The 14,523-nt window shown below is 43.3% G+C and overlaps 1 long non-coding RNA gene across 1 annotated transcript; it reads left to right on the plus strand.

Annotated features, from left to right (window-relative positions):
• Positions 1-409: 409 nt before the first annotated feature.
• LOC128402875 (uncharacterized) lies at positions 410-6,736 on the plus strand. Its single transcript, XR_008327795.1, has 3 exons — positions 410-1,231; positions 2,367-2,585; positions 6,697-6,736. It is a non-coding gene; the product is annotated as an uncharacterized LOC128402875 (long non-coding RNA).
• The last annotated feature ends 7,787 nt before the right edge of the window (positions 6,737-14,523 follow it).

The raw sequence follows: 14,523 nt of genomic DNA on the forward strand, positions 1-14,523 counted from the left end.
TCTTGAGGGAAAAATTTCTGCATCCACAGAGTATGAAGAAATAAGATGGAGAAATGGTTTAGATCCCTTCAACCATGTGTGCCCTTTAATGGAAAAAAACCACAAACACCAGAGTACTCTGCCCTCACTCCATGCTTTATATTTGAATGGGGTAGAAGACAAGTGAACAAACAAACATGGCTGCTGCCATCATGTCAAGCTCAAATTAAAACGTCTGAGGAAAATTTAACGGCTTTAGTCAAATGTTTAAAATTACTGCTGAAGTAGTACTTGAATGGAGTAGACAAGTGAACAAACAAACATGGCTGCCACCGTCATGTCAAGCTCAGATTAAAATGTCTGAGGAAAATATAACAGCTTTTGTAGAATGTTTAAATTAAAGTAACCTAACAGGCTTTGGGGAGGGAGGGAAGGAACTGGTGGCTGCAGTTGGGGGGAAGATGTCACCTCATACACAGAGTTCCCTTTTGCCCTGAACCTTTTTCCGTGCGCAAAAAAAGATGGTTGCGTTGAGCCGGCAGAATATGTTTCGTGCGAGCGAGAAGAGAAAGGGGGATCTCAGCCCTGATTGTAATGGCTTGGTAGGAAATTAAAGCTGATCTCCTGGCTCTTCAGAAGAGCTCGCATCTTCCTGATGGGCTCTGATTCCGCATTACTGAAAGGGCTTGATTATTATTCTGTGCAAATGAGAAGTAATTCCACCGAAGCCAGAATGGCTGCTTTTTCTGTGGACTTTGCTCCTAGCATAGTTAAATAAATGCTTGGTGGTGCCTCCTTCTAGTCTACATTGCAAATTACTGAGGCCTTAATTGCGTCCTCCACCCCTCCAAATTTGGGCAAATTAGCCTGTGTTTGTGTGGCTCCAACTTTTTGCTTGAAATTGTTGGTGTGGATTGTGCCATTGTGTCTGGAGGCACATTACTAGGTTTTGTTAATCCGTGCTCTGGTAGCCTCCCAGTTGGATTACTGCAATGTGTTGCACTTGGGGCTGCCTGTGAAGATAGTCCAGAGTTCAACTGGTGCAGAATATGGCTGCCATGATTTTAAGTGGGACCACAGGCATCCTGAACACATTAATGTGTCCTTTCTGGCTTTCTGATTGTTTCCAGGCTCAATTCAAAGACTTGGTTTTGACCTATAAACTCTGCAGAGATTGAGACCTTGATACCTGGCGGACCACTTCCTGCCCTTGTCCTAAAATGATAAACAGAGGTCCTTCTCCAAGAATCAGGTCAGCCTGAGATATGGAGGGTGCCATACGGGAGGAAGGCTTTGCTCTCCATAGAGTGGTTTGCTTTGTGTTCATGCTGCTGTATTTTCTGTGCCAGGCAAATACTTTTATTCTCCCAGGTCTTTTAACATAATCTTAAATATCTATTTTGCCATCTGTGGAACTTTTAAAGAATGTGTAGCTTAGCGTTACTGCATTTCAAAAAGTGAAAATCTGGACAGAAAAGTCATTGAGAATTTTTTTTACAATCTCTCAGAAAATTGAAGCTTTCCAGCTATTTTTAAGAGAAATCACCAAAAACGACACTGCCAACATGGGTTGCCATACATCTGGATTTTACTGGACATTTAAGCAATTTCTGCCCGGACACAGTTTGCAATGGCCAATTGCTGGCTATGTTCAGGAAATTTTGGACTTATGGAAACCCTAGTGTAGGTGATCTTTTGAACTATTTAATTTATTTAGTCTTTGTGGTTGAAGGTGGTGGGCTGTTGTTTTAGTTTTTGTGGTATTCTTTGAAAATTATTTCAAAGTGTAAAGTCATCTGCTATTATTTCTTATTGGGGTTTTAAGGGATTTTTAAAAAAGAATTTCTATGTTGATTTTTTCTGTATTTATCTACTATATATTGTGGAAAGTGGTTGGTCTGTCTGTCTGTCTGTCTGTCCATCCATCTATCTGTTCTCTATATGTTTGGCCTCCTCTTGAGAGACCGTTACCATGAGGGTTTCTGACGTGGGGGGCAGGGGTCGTCATCAACATTTGGACACTAGCTGCCATTTTGAACCAACATGGCGGACCAAAATGTGACTTTGGCTTGACTTCACCAAACTCAAAAATTACACTATCCATTTAAAAATCACATTTCTTTGGGTTTTTACAAATTCCTGGGCACTCCCCACTAGTTATAATCTGCAGGTCACCTAGGGGTCCCCTCCCCATAAATAAAATATGTTTTAGGCACATAAATAAGTCCAGATGGCATTGGACTTATTTATATCTAGGTGCAGTCATGAGTTCACTGTGTCCTGTTATTGTGAGAGTCAATTAAGTTTTCGTCTACCTTTGTCCTCTAAGCATTTCATGATAGCATTCCATTTTATAATTATTATTCCTTTCTCCCCACCACCTTTAGTCTCATTATGATGCAGATAGGAGGTGATTATGTTTTAAGAACATAAGAAGAGCCTGCTGTTTCAGGCCAGTGCTCATCTAGTCCAGCATCCTCACAGTGACCAGCCCGATGCCAATGGGAAGCCTAAAAGCAGGACATGAACACAACAGCACTCTTCTCATGTGCAATTCTGAGCATTCTGCCTCCGACAGTTGCAGTAGAGTATAGCCACCATGACTAGTAAGTAGCCTTTGGGTTGTATTCAGCCAAGTTACATTCATAGACCCATTGGAATGAGCAGACTGGTTAGTCATGCACATTTGTTTCAATGGGGCTGCTCTAAGTAGGATTAAGATTAGCCCAGCCCATCATTAGCTTTATCTTCCTTTATTTTGCTTGGTCTTCTCTTTAAGCCAAGTTGATGGCCATCACTACTTCTTGTGGGAACAAGTTTCAGAGTTTAGCAATGTGCTAGGCAAAGTACCGTATTTCTCGCTCTATAAGACGCACCAGACCATAAGACGCACCCAGTTTTTGGAGGAGGAAAACAAGAGAAAAAAAATTCTGAATCCCAGAAGCCAAAACAGCAAGAGGGATCGCTGCACAGCGAAAGCAGCGATCCCTCTTGCTGTTCTGGCTTCTGGGATAGCTGCGCAGCCTGCATTCACTCCATAAGACGCACACACATTTCCCCTTACTTTTTAGGAGGGGAAAAGTGAGTCTTATAGAGCAAAAAATACGGTAATTGATGCTTTTGAATTATGGTCCTGGAGGAGACTCTTGAGAGTCCCATGGACTGCAAGAAGATCAAACCTATCCATTCTGAAGGAAATCACCCTGAGTGCTCACTGGAAGGACAGATCCTGAAGCTGAGGCTCCAATACTTTGGCCACCTCATGAGAAGAGAAGACTCCCTGGAAAAGACCCTGATGTTGGGAAAGATGGAGGGCACAAGGAGAAGGGGATGACAGAGGACGAGATGGTTGGACAGTGTTCTTGAAGCCACCAGCATGAGTTTGACCAAACTGCGGGAGGCAGTGGAAGACAGGAGTGCCTGGCGTGCTCTGGTCCATGGGGTCACGAAGAGTCGGACACGACTAAACGACTAAACAACAACAACAGGCAAAGTAATACTTTCTTTTGCTTGGCCTGAATCTTTCAGCATTCAGTTTCATTGGATGGCTTCAAGTTCTAGTGTTGTGAGAGAGGGAGAAAACCTTTTTTCTATGTGTTTTCTCTATGACTTTCCATTGCAAAATACACCATCATTTCCTTTTTTGGTGCAGGAGAGATATCTTGCATCTGCTGCCAGTTTCATTGAAACTTCATGTCTCTCTCCATCCCCCTGGAGTTCTATAAAAAGAAATGCTAGGAATTCTATACTATTTCTGTTTTGAAAGCTAAAGAGGTAAGCTGCTTTGATAGCTGAACATGGGGCTTGCCTCTTCAGCTTCCGGAAATGCTAACGTTGCTTCAAAATGTGATGGGAATTCTGGGGGATTAGAACAAATGAATAAATTGTTTCCTTGCATTGACTAGCTTTGTTTTGCTTTTTGCTAACATTGTAGAGATATTTTCAGTACACATGGGTGGGTCTTGCCTGTATATTCCTCTTCCCATTTGGATTACAGCTTGTGTTCTTGTTCCCAAACCTTTCCATATCCTAGCTCCTCTTTGCATTACAAAGAATTCTAATAAATTCAGTGCAAAGATGTTCAGAACAACACACCGTTCTAACCTCCCTCCCCTTAAAAAATAAATTCTGATAAGTAGTGGTTGGCTATATGTATTTGTGCCAGAGAGAGGGGCGGGGAAGAGGGTAAAAATTTCCTAGCCTTCTTTTTTCTCTCATTACTTCAGATTTGATTATTTTCTAAACCAAGGAAATAGCCTAAGTCCACGATTTATTCATCAGACACGCGTTGGGGTGATGTAATTCTGAATTGCAAGCGAGGCAGGGGCACCAGATCAGTATAATTCATTCCTCTCTTTCAGACACCAGCCCTCCTGCTGTAAAATCTGCACAGCGCTCTCCCTGCAGAGAAGCTTAATTGTTTCACCTGAGGGGGGGCGGTGGCATTCCTGTCCCTTTTTATGCAGGAGCGCTCACTTTCAGAGGAGCATCTGCTCCTGTGAATGTCTTTATTATCCCAAAACCTTCTCCTCTGGTTTGCATCGCAGCTTAAAAATGTTAAGAAGTTTGCTGCTGCTAGCCTCAGTCAATAGCTCACAAGTAATATTCAGATAAACCAGCCTCTCTGGATGCAATTCTTATGCTGCACAGATGATGGTGGTCTGTGCTCGCAATAGTATCGGGGTGGTTATATGCGACCCTGCGTGTTGTTTGCACCAACAAAAGTTCTGATACAGACACAACAGACTTGTTTCCAGTCAGTGCACGTCCTGTAGCTTCCTCCTGAAACCCTGTAACTTTTCGTGCCACAAATGTTCCAGGTTATTTTTTTGTCTCACGCTGTTGTGCTGTAGCGCACGAGTGCCCTTCCAGCCGGCAATAATGCAGTAACATTGGGAAAACATCGTTTGACGCAACCATGTGTAACCACTTTGTAAACAAATCACAGTGAATGCTCATTAAACAGCTGATGTCATCTAACCTCCCTACACACTTTCTGCAAATAAATCAGGATGAACACTCCATAAACGGGTCTTCTAGAAGCGACCAGAATGTCATTTCTGGCTGAGGAGTGCACTGGGACTACATGTCCCAGCATCCCTGGTGAGGAATCAGGACCAGGTCCAGGTCCAGGGGGTGGGTTTCCTCTGATACCCTGCTGAGCTGACCTGGCAGTGAATGCAGTGGACAGCAGCAACTATTGGGTGACAGAGGTCCAGCATTTGAATTTTCCACAATGTCCCAGAGTAATGATACTTCAGGGGCATTGTGGGAAAATTAAAGTGGCATCTAGAACCAGTTACCGGCTGCTGTTCAGAGCACTGGGCTGCAGTGAAAAAATAAAAGGGGCCCCCAGGGTCTTAGCAGCTGCCTAAGGATGTCAGGGACGCAGGTGGCGCTGTGGGTTAAACCACAGAGCCTAGGACTTGCCAATCAGAAGGTCGGCGGTTCAAATCCCCGCGACGGGGTGAGCTCCCGTTGCTCGGTCCCTGCTCCTGCCAACCTAGCAGTTTGAAAGCACATCAAAGTGCAAGTAGATAAATAGGTACCACTCCAGCGGGAAGGTAAACGGCGTTATCCGTGTGCTCCTCTGGTTCGCCAGAAGCGGCTTAGTTATGCTGGCCACATGACCCGGAAGCTGTACTCCAGCTCCCTTGGCCAATAAAGTGAAATGAGCGCCGCAACCCCAGAGTCGGGCACGACTGGACCAAATGGTCAAGGGTTCCCTTTACCTTTTAAGGATGTCAGAGGCTGACCTCTGCCCTGTAGGAAGGTGATGCTATTTGCTTCATTTCCCACCAGTAAAGGTAAAGGGATCCCTGACAATTACCGTATTTTTTGCACCATAACACTCACTTTTTTCCTCCTAGAAAGTAAGGGAAAATTTCTGTGCGTGTTATGGAGGAAATGCCTACGGGTGGCATGCCTACGGATTTTCCTCCTCTAAAAACTATGTGCGTGTTATGGTCGGGTGCGTGTTATAGAGCGAAAAATACGGTATGTCCAGTCGCAGATGGCTCTGGGGTTGTGGAGCTCATCTCGCTCATTTCCACCAGTAGAGGGGGCTAAAGATTAGGATAACAGATGGAAGGTGTGGCGAACTTACCTGAGTAAAGAGTAGGAATGAAGGAGAAATTTAGGGCTTGTCCACACTTCTGTCAGGCCTACAATGTGTGGGTCTGATTGGTTTCCCTCTTGATCCACACTTTCTAGGCATGGCTCTTATCAGTTTTCTCCTTGCCACGCTCCTTCCCCAGGGAGATCCCACTCTTTTGTGCTAAATTGGAGCAAACATAAATCTGGAGAAACCCTGAATTGCTGTTTGCTCCAATTGAGTGCTAAAAAGTGGGCTTTCCGTGGAGGGAAGCAGCAGGGCAAGAGGAAGTGAGGATAAGCCCCCTGTTGACATTTTAATGTGAACCTACCTAATTCACACTTACTGGGCCAAAACATGTACCGAAACCCACCTGTCTTTCAAAATCCGTAGTTCTCTGAATTTTGTCATGTAGTTCACTAAGCAAAACTTGATTGCAGCTGCATTTTAAAAAATTGTGTACATTAGGAGAAAGTGTGCAAAAAGGGTATGCATTAGAGAAAATAGCATACAAAAAAAATTTAGGGGGAATTGCTTGCAAAAATGTCTGTTGGGAGAAATGCTGATAATATTTAATGAGGACTTTTTTCCTTTCTTTTTCTTTTAAATGCAAACTGATGCAGAAATATAGCAAACTGAATTCAAGAATGGAAAAATAAGAAGCTGAAAGAGCTACCCTGAGCCCCCCCCCCCAGATCTGGCCCACAGAGCTTGCAAAGGTTGGTCCCTTTTCTTGGACATATGCTTCCTCCTGTTTCTATTGCTTGGCAAGAAATGTCTTCTCTTTGAAACAGCTCTGCTATTTTTAACATAGTTATTCATCCCCATCAGCATTTTGGATGGAAGGAGACTGAACAATAGCAGCTGCCACAAATATAAGACAGGGTGTGGAGGGTGAAATCCAGGAGTGGGAGGCAGGCAGGCAGGTTGATCATGGAGAAGAGCTTTTCCCATTTCCTGTAATTTGTCTTGACAGGTCAATTCTATTGTTGCTGAGCGGGGGAAAATGTGATTATGAGAGACGCGTTTGCTGCTGTTGTGATTCCCACCCCCCCGACCCCCTGATTAGGCTTCTGTTTAATGTGGCAAATAAATAAATAAATGAAGTGTAGAACATAGCTATTCTTAAGAGCCAGCTCCTTGGGAATCCTGCCCTAACCAGGAAAATGCTATAAAAAAATCCTTCCAGTAGCACCTTAGAGACCAACTAAGTTTGTTATTGGTATGAGCTTTTGTGAGCATACACACGTCTTCAGATACACTGAAACAGAAGTCACCAGACCCTTATATATAGTGAGAGGGTGGGGAGGGGTATTACTCAGAAGGGTGGTAGGAATGGGTGATTGCTGTCAATATCCTGGATCAGCCAGGCTGCAGAGCAAGGTAATCAGATCCCTTCTCATGTTACATCTGGACACATCCACATCATATATCTAGCGCCCATGGATTATGCCGAAGAATCCTCCGAGTGTAGTTTAAGGGCACTGGGAATTATAGCAATCTCTGCAGGGTAAACTGCGGTTCCCAGGGGTCTTTGGGGGAATCAAAATATGTTAAATGTGCTTTCAGCTTATGGGTGTGATGTGACCTGTAATAATTACTTTGCTTCAGTAGTGGCCATAGTCACAATCTAGGGAGTTACAGAGTGGGAAGATGATGGATTCTAAGCCATGATTCTAAGTTACTTTCCACTAGGGCTATGTTCCACCTGTATGGTCAGAGGCATTATGTCTCTGAATTCCAGTTGCCAGGATTCACAGGAGGAGAGGTTGCTGCTGCACTCATGTCCAGCTTGTAGGCTTCCCATAGGCATCTGGTCATCCACTGTGAGAACAGGATCCTGGGCGGGAAGAATCACTGGCCTGATCCAGCAGGCTCGTCTTACGTTCTTATGACTGTGATAGGGAACTCTGTATAGTTCCAGGTTGTCATGGGCCAGGAGTTGGCTTCACCTGCTGAGCAGCAGCCTGAAGGGGCAGAAGGTGAAGTGACTCCAGCTGCAGCTGATCAGCCTTCTTGCTCCTGATGAGAACCAGCTGGCTCCAGCTTTCTTAAGCAGGGTTTCCAGCCTCAGTCAGTTGCTGGAAACAACATTTGTTGTTCCTGACCAGACCTTGCTGCTTCCTGTGACCTTGGAGCCTCAGCTTTCTTGACCCTCAGATCATCTATGTGATCATTCCTGACCTTAGGACTGGACTGAACCTTGTATATGGACTCTGCCTACAGGCAAGTACCTCCCCCTGAGATTTAGCCGGTTGGCTGACTTCTCCCTTTACTGAGCTCCCCAGTTGTTGGGATCTTCCAGATGATGTGTTAGTTGCACATTCATTCTGATATGCTTGTGCAGAGGTTAAAAGACAAGGAAGATTCATCCTGATTCCATTCTGATTTGCTTGCATGGTGGTTGTATGCAACTTCCAGTTGATCAGCTGTTTATGTCAAGGGAAAATGGCTAGGCCTAGACTTTGGTCAAGAAAACTGCTTACATGACAGGGGATGGGAGGGGTGATGAAGAAAATGGGGAGGCTCCGAGAACATACAGCCTGTTCTGTAACCACAAGGATATTATTTAAGTTGATTAACGTGTTTTGAGCTTGTGTTGAAAACACATTGTACAATGAGATAAAGAAGTATGCTAGTATGGGGTTGTTGTTTTTCTACATGAGGTTGGTATTCTCTGCTTAGGGTAGGAAAGCTTGTAACACTCAGTTGTTGAGTTGTTTCTCCCTGCCCACTTGTAATAAGAGCACCAGGTCATGTTCTAATCAAAGCATAACACATGGTTCATTTCCACAACATTTATCACAGTTTTTAGTGCATTTCCCTGTCATCTTCCTAACTGCAACAAGTCTTTTTCTCCCCCAAAGTGGATTTGTTTCAATGGAGCCCTTTAATATACTTTAATTGCCCAAACCTACATTTGCAGTATGCAGTTGAATCCCTCCCTCACAATACCAAGGGTGCTTCCTTCCTGACCCTATTTTTGGATGGGATTCAGTCACATATTGACAAATTCAGCTTGTCAAGTTGAAAGTTGATTGGGAGGTCTTGCACAACCAATCTGTTCCCCACCACCCAATAGATCTGACATTTTGCAATAAGTAGAGTGATAGCAAAATGCACTGGAAAGTGAGATACTGCTAGCTTGGTGCAGCGTCGTATACCTTCCCTGCAGACTTTGTGCAAATTAATCAGGATAAATGCTCAATAAGTAGCTTGTCTTAAAGCAACTCGCATAGACACTGCCTACCATAAATGTTTTACTTTGTGCTAAAACACTGACCCCCCCATTTAAGCACAGTTCTGCAAATATTTTAGAAAATCTGGGTACAATATCTTAAGAGATTGAAAATGTACAGTGGTAGCTCGGGTTACATACGCTTCAGGTTACATATGCTTCAGGTTACAGACTCCGCTAACCCAGAAATAGTGCTTCAGGTTAAGAACTTTGCTTCAGGATGAGAACAGAAATCGTGCTCTGGCGGCGCGGCGGCAGCAGGAGGCCCCATTAGCTAAAGTGGTGCTTCAGGTTAAGAACAGTTTCAGGTTAAGATCAGACCTCCGGAACGAATTAAGTACTTAACCTGAGGTACCACTGTATAGTGAACAAACAACTTTCCAAAACATATAGCAGATTAATTCTGATTTGATTGCACAAAGCTTACTATTTGGTTAACTATCTCTGGTCTTTATTGAGCATTCATTCTGATTTGTTTATGGGGCAATTATACAACTATGAGCATTCAGCCTGATTTGCTTTCCACTTCCTCCTGTTATTCATGCGCCCAGCTCATAATTTTCAATGGATTTTCAACGCTTTCCCCCATCACTTTCCCAAATGCAAATAGTCTGTTTTGTAAATAAAGTGGATTGGGTTTGCTAGGATAACCCAGCACTTTAACCCACTTCAGATGAGCAAACATAAATTACCAGTGCAGGCTTGAATCCCTCTTGCAAATATTGAAAACAAGGCAGCACCTCCCCTGCTTAAAATGTGAGTGAATGAAGCGTTGCAATTCCATACCCAAATGCCTAGTGTGGAAGTACAAGTGTTGAAGTAGGAAGTTGGAAATGCAACAGTTTGGCAGTGATCTCAGTTGGGCTCTCCATGAAAACTCTGGGAACAAGTGATCTCTGAGCTGCAGGAAATGTCTAATGTGGAAGGAGTACAGACAAAGAAGAAGAAGAAAGAAACCACCTTCCTTAGCAGCAAAGGAAAGCTGGAAACTAGCTAGCACAGAACATTCTCTCTCTCTCTCCCCCTCTCTGGCCTTTTTGGATAAGGACTGCTGGTGTCCTGGGCTAAAGTTCAGCAAGGATGGCATGAGCTAATGTTGTGGAAACCAAGGCTCTTGCTTGACAATGGATTCTTTATCCGTTTCTCTGTTTGCATCATCACTCGGATGAGTCAATCTCTAGTCATCTAGGGTTTTCGGGAAGCTGAACATCTCACACGTTTTGTGATGGGAGATGCTGGAATAGAAGCAAGTTGATTTGGAGGTTTTGAATCCTGTAATTTAATCACTGGGGATATACAATAAAGTTGGCATATTTTGAAGAAAGTAAACAAGTAAAACAAAAAATATTAGGAGAATTAGTTAAACGATTATACCCTGCTTTTCACATGTGCCTCAAACTGGCTTACAAAAAAGAAAACATACTGTGTACAAAATTGAAAACATAGTTGAAAGCCTCAGAAAATAAAAACATTTTTTTTTGTTGAGCTGAAATTAGTCATGTTTTAATAAAGTCCAAAGCTACAGTACTGTTGTATTAACCAACATGTGCCAGTACATTTCCCTTAGAATGTGCTTTCACCCCAAAACCATCTTCAATTATAGCAGCATTTCATCTTAGTTTTGTCTAACACTGTCTAAGAACAAAGATGTGTGTTTCCCATTCAAATACCCTTTCCCCCCTCTTGGAACTGTTGGCTTTCATGTATTCTCTTTTTTTAAAAAAATTTTAATTCAAAGTTATAACAAAACATATTTTCCAAAAACATATCCTTATTCCCCACCATTTTTTCCTCTCCCCACCCCCACAAAACCCACCCCCACCCCACCCCCCGACTTCCCTCAGTTCCAGTCTTTGGTTTCTCCAATAATGCTATTTTCTGCATGTTATAGAGTTGTATAGATCCTCCAACTGTTTAGCTAATTATTATCAGTAAAAAATTGTGGATGTTTATTCAAAACCTGCCAAGGAGTCCAGTTCACTTTGTTGCATCTTCAAATACTTTGTGAAAGGTTCCCATTCATCCTTAAAGTCACAGTTATCCTTGTCCCGTAGCTTATGTGTCAATTTTGCCAGTTCTGCATAATCCATCAATTTTTCTTGCCATGATTCCTTAGTTGGGATTTCTTCAGTCTTCCATCCTTGTGCTACCAGAACTCTCGCGGCCGTTGTCGCATACATGAAGATGTTTTTCAACTTTTTTGGCAGGTCTTTCCCTACAATCCCCAACAAAAACGCCTTGGGTTTTTTAATAAATGTTAAATGGAAATAAAAACATTAGAACAGTGTGCATCCTGGAACAAATCTGGTTTGACCTGACATCTTACATTTTGCAGGGACAGTGTCTGCCAGGTTTCTACTGGGAGGAAGTTCCAGACAATGGAACTTTTTGTTGACGTGAGTCATGCTTCTAGATCATGGGGGAACCATATAGTTGACTTGGTATCCCAAAGCAAATAGGTTGTGTGTAAACATGTCTCTTGAAAAAAGAACTTTGAGGAAAGGGGGAGCCGAAAGCTGAGAGCTCGTAGTACAAATCTGAAACAAAAAAGTACTTCTGGCTTCAGAGCAATTATTAATACAGCTGGGGGAGATAATGGGTGCTTTAATGAAAACCAAAATTTGCATGTAATATCCTTGTGATTTTCTTGGAGACACGAAGGGTCACCCACTGTTTTAAAGCAATTTTTCATCCTAAAAATCCTTTTGCATAAAAGTTGGTGCTACGAGAAACAGAAATGCGTTGGATTCTTTCTAGGGTTGTATCAGTGCAGCTCATAAACCTACCTGCTTGGAAGCAGAATCAGGACTTCCTTCCAGAGGAGTTGCTAGTAGGGGCTGTGATAGAAAACATCTGGAGTTAGGTGCAGCTCTGGGGAATGACCTGGAAAATGTCTCAGATACCTTTTCAGAGGGAGCTCTGGAGAGCAGTAGTACCAGAGGGGCAAGCTGGAGTCTCTATCAAGCCAGAGACAGATGGAGAACCTCTGGAGAAGGGAACATGGGTGCACAGTGAACCCCTTAACCTCAATGTTTGCTTACATGGAAATGCGGGAAGGTCCTGGAAGGGAATTGCAAGTGGGCTTTCCCCATATTCAAGCCTGTCCCAGAAAAAGGCTGAGTCAGAGCTGCCAGGAAAAGGACAGCCTTGCTTGAAGTAAAGACTGCACTTATTGTTTGCAGGAGAGTGACATCACTGAGTGAGATCATTGGCATGGACTGGGTTATTCACAATGTGCTGTGACACCTAATGTAATGCCTAATAAAAGCTGTTGAGTTGAGCATTCCTTATGATTGTTCATTTGTATAAAAGAAAAGGAAAGCAGGGCCCTTTGATGTGCCCCTGCCCATGGATGCTCAATACAAAGGAGGATGTGGAAGTGAGATGGGATCTCTATGCTAGTAGCCTTCAAAGCTTCCTCTTAACATGATGTCAAACCAACAATTTTTCCTTAGTGGGATGGATCAGGGAAGGGTGCATGGCTCAGTAGTGGAGAGCATTGCTTTGCATGCAAAAAGTTATGGCTTCGTTCCTTGGCATCTCCAGATAGAACCTGAGGAATACTCCCACCTGAAACCCCAGAGAGCCTATGACAGGTCATGTAGACTGGGGATTCCAAGCTGTTATTGGGTCAGAGGCACCACCAAAATACCAATGTCCAAGAAGGAAAAACCCAACGCTTGGAACCCCCCTTTTCACAACAGGCAAAACCACAAATAAAACACGCATTAAAAGAGAAGGAGACGGCATCCCCTCAAAGAACGGGCAGGCCCTCCACACAAGCAACTAACCTCCCTACATTTTATACATAAATAATTTTTCAGAAATTGGGAAGAGTAGGAGACCTTGGCAGGTGCCAAGGATGTATCTGAGGGTACTGTGGGGCCTGTGGTTGGCTCAGTGGGAACCCTTGATATTGAGCTAGATGAAACAATGCTCTAACTAGGGAGGGGCTGTGATTCAGTGGTAGAGCACATGCAGAGGGTCCTAGATGCAGCTACACTTAACTTGGGCACCTGGAGAACAACAGTAAGTCAGTGTGGATAATACAGAGCAAAATGGGCTAGGGCAGCTTTTTGTGTTCCTTGGGTATTTACCATTCTCATTCTTTGTGGGAGTTCATAGAGAACCCAAGCTGGTTTTCTGCTTTGTCCTCACATTCAACACCATATGCTACCTAAAAGCTGCAGCACAGCTGCCTTCTGCCATATCTGTTCTCAGATCCTGATATTCCCTGGCCTTTCCTTTTGCTTCCACCTTCCTCAGCTACCTAAAGATCTCCTTGACCTCAAACAACTTTGCCCTGCACCACCTCATTGCCATTAGGAATGGGTGGCTCTGCCAATGTCGGTTTTCTCTGTTTCTAACTTTCCCAATCTTGCATCCAGTTCTTTGCATTCCTGCAGCATTCTTTTTAAAATCCTCATGAAAATTTCTCAGCATCTTAGTGTGAATTTCTCCTAATAAACACATCTGTATGCAGTTTTGCCTAATATATGCATGTGTGCAAAGCAACTTCCCATTACATTGCATATCTCTGTGTTATTTTCACTAATACATGCAAACTGATCCACACTTTACCCTAGTATGTGCATTTTTGTACACATTACTTTACTGGATGACTGTGCTGCAAAATTGAAAGATGTGTGAATTTCAAAGGATGGCTGTGTTGGAGTTTGCATATTGTTTCGGAAAGTGTGAATGTGGTAGCTTCTCCTTTCAATGTAAACTGAATTGAATCTCTCCCCCATCCCGAAGTGCCTCTTACAGCACCTTTAGGGTATCACTTTTCTCTTTCTTCAAATCCCTCCTCATCGTGACCCAGCTTTTCTGTGAAGCCTTTGCATAGCCAAAGATCCCATGGAGACACCCTCATTTTCAGCGAACAGGGAAAATCTATACAACTGGCTATCAACAGACCCTCTATGGCAGGGGCAGCCAACATGGCGCGCTCCAGATATTGTTGGAGTCCCAACTATCATCAGCCCCAGCCAGTATGGTGAATGGCCAGAGGTGGTAAAAGTTTAACTTATGGAAGTGGTATTATATGCTACGAAACACTGAAGTTTCTACGTGGTATATGATAAAATCACAAAAATGTACAGTGGGTAAAATCAATTAAAATAAGCTGGAAAATCGGAAAGCTTGCTTAAAATGCCTGCTGAAATAGAAATGTCAAGTGCCTGATGTTCAACAGGTAGGGGGCCTTTCT

Source organism: Podarcis raffonei, chromosome 15 (genome assembly GCF_027172205.1).
Source record: "Podarcis raffonei isolate rPodRaf1 chromosome 15, rPodRaf1.pri, whole genome shotgun sequence".
Taxonomy (NCBI): domain Eukaryota; kingdom Metazoa; phylum Chordata; class Lepidosauria; order Squamata; family Lacertidae; genus Podarcis; species Podarcis raffonei.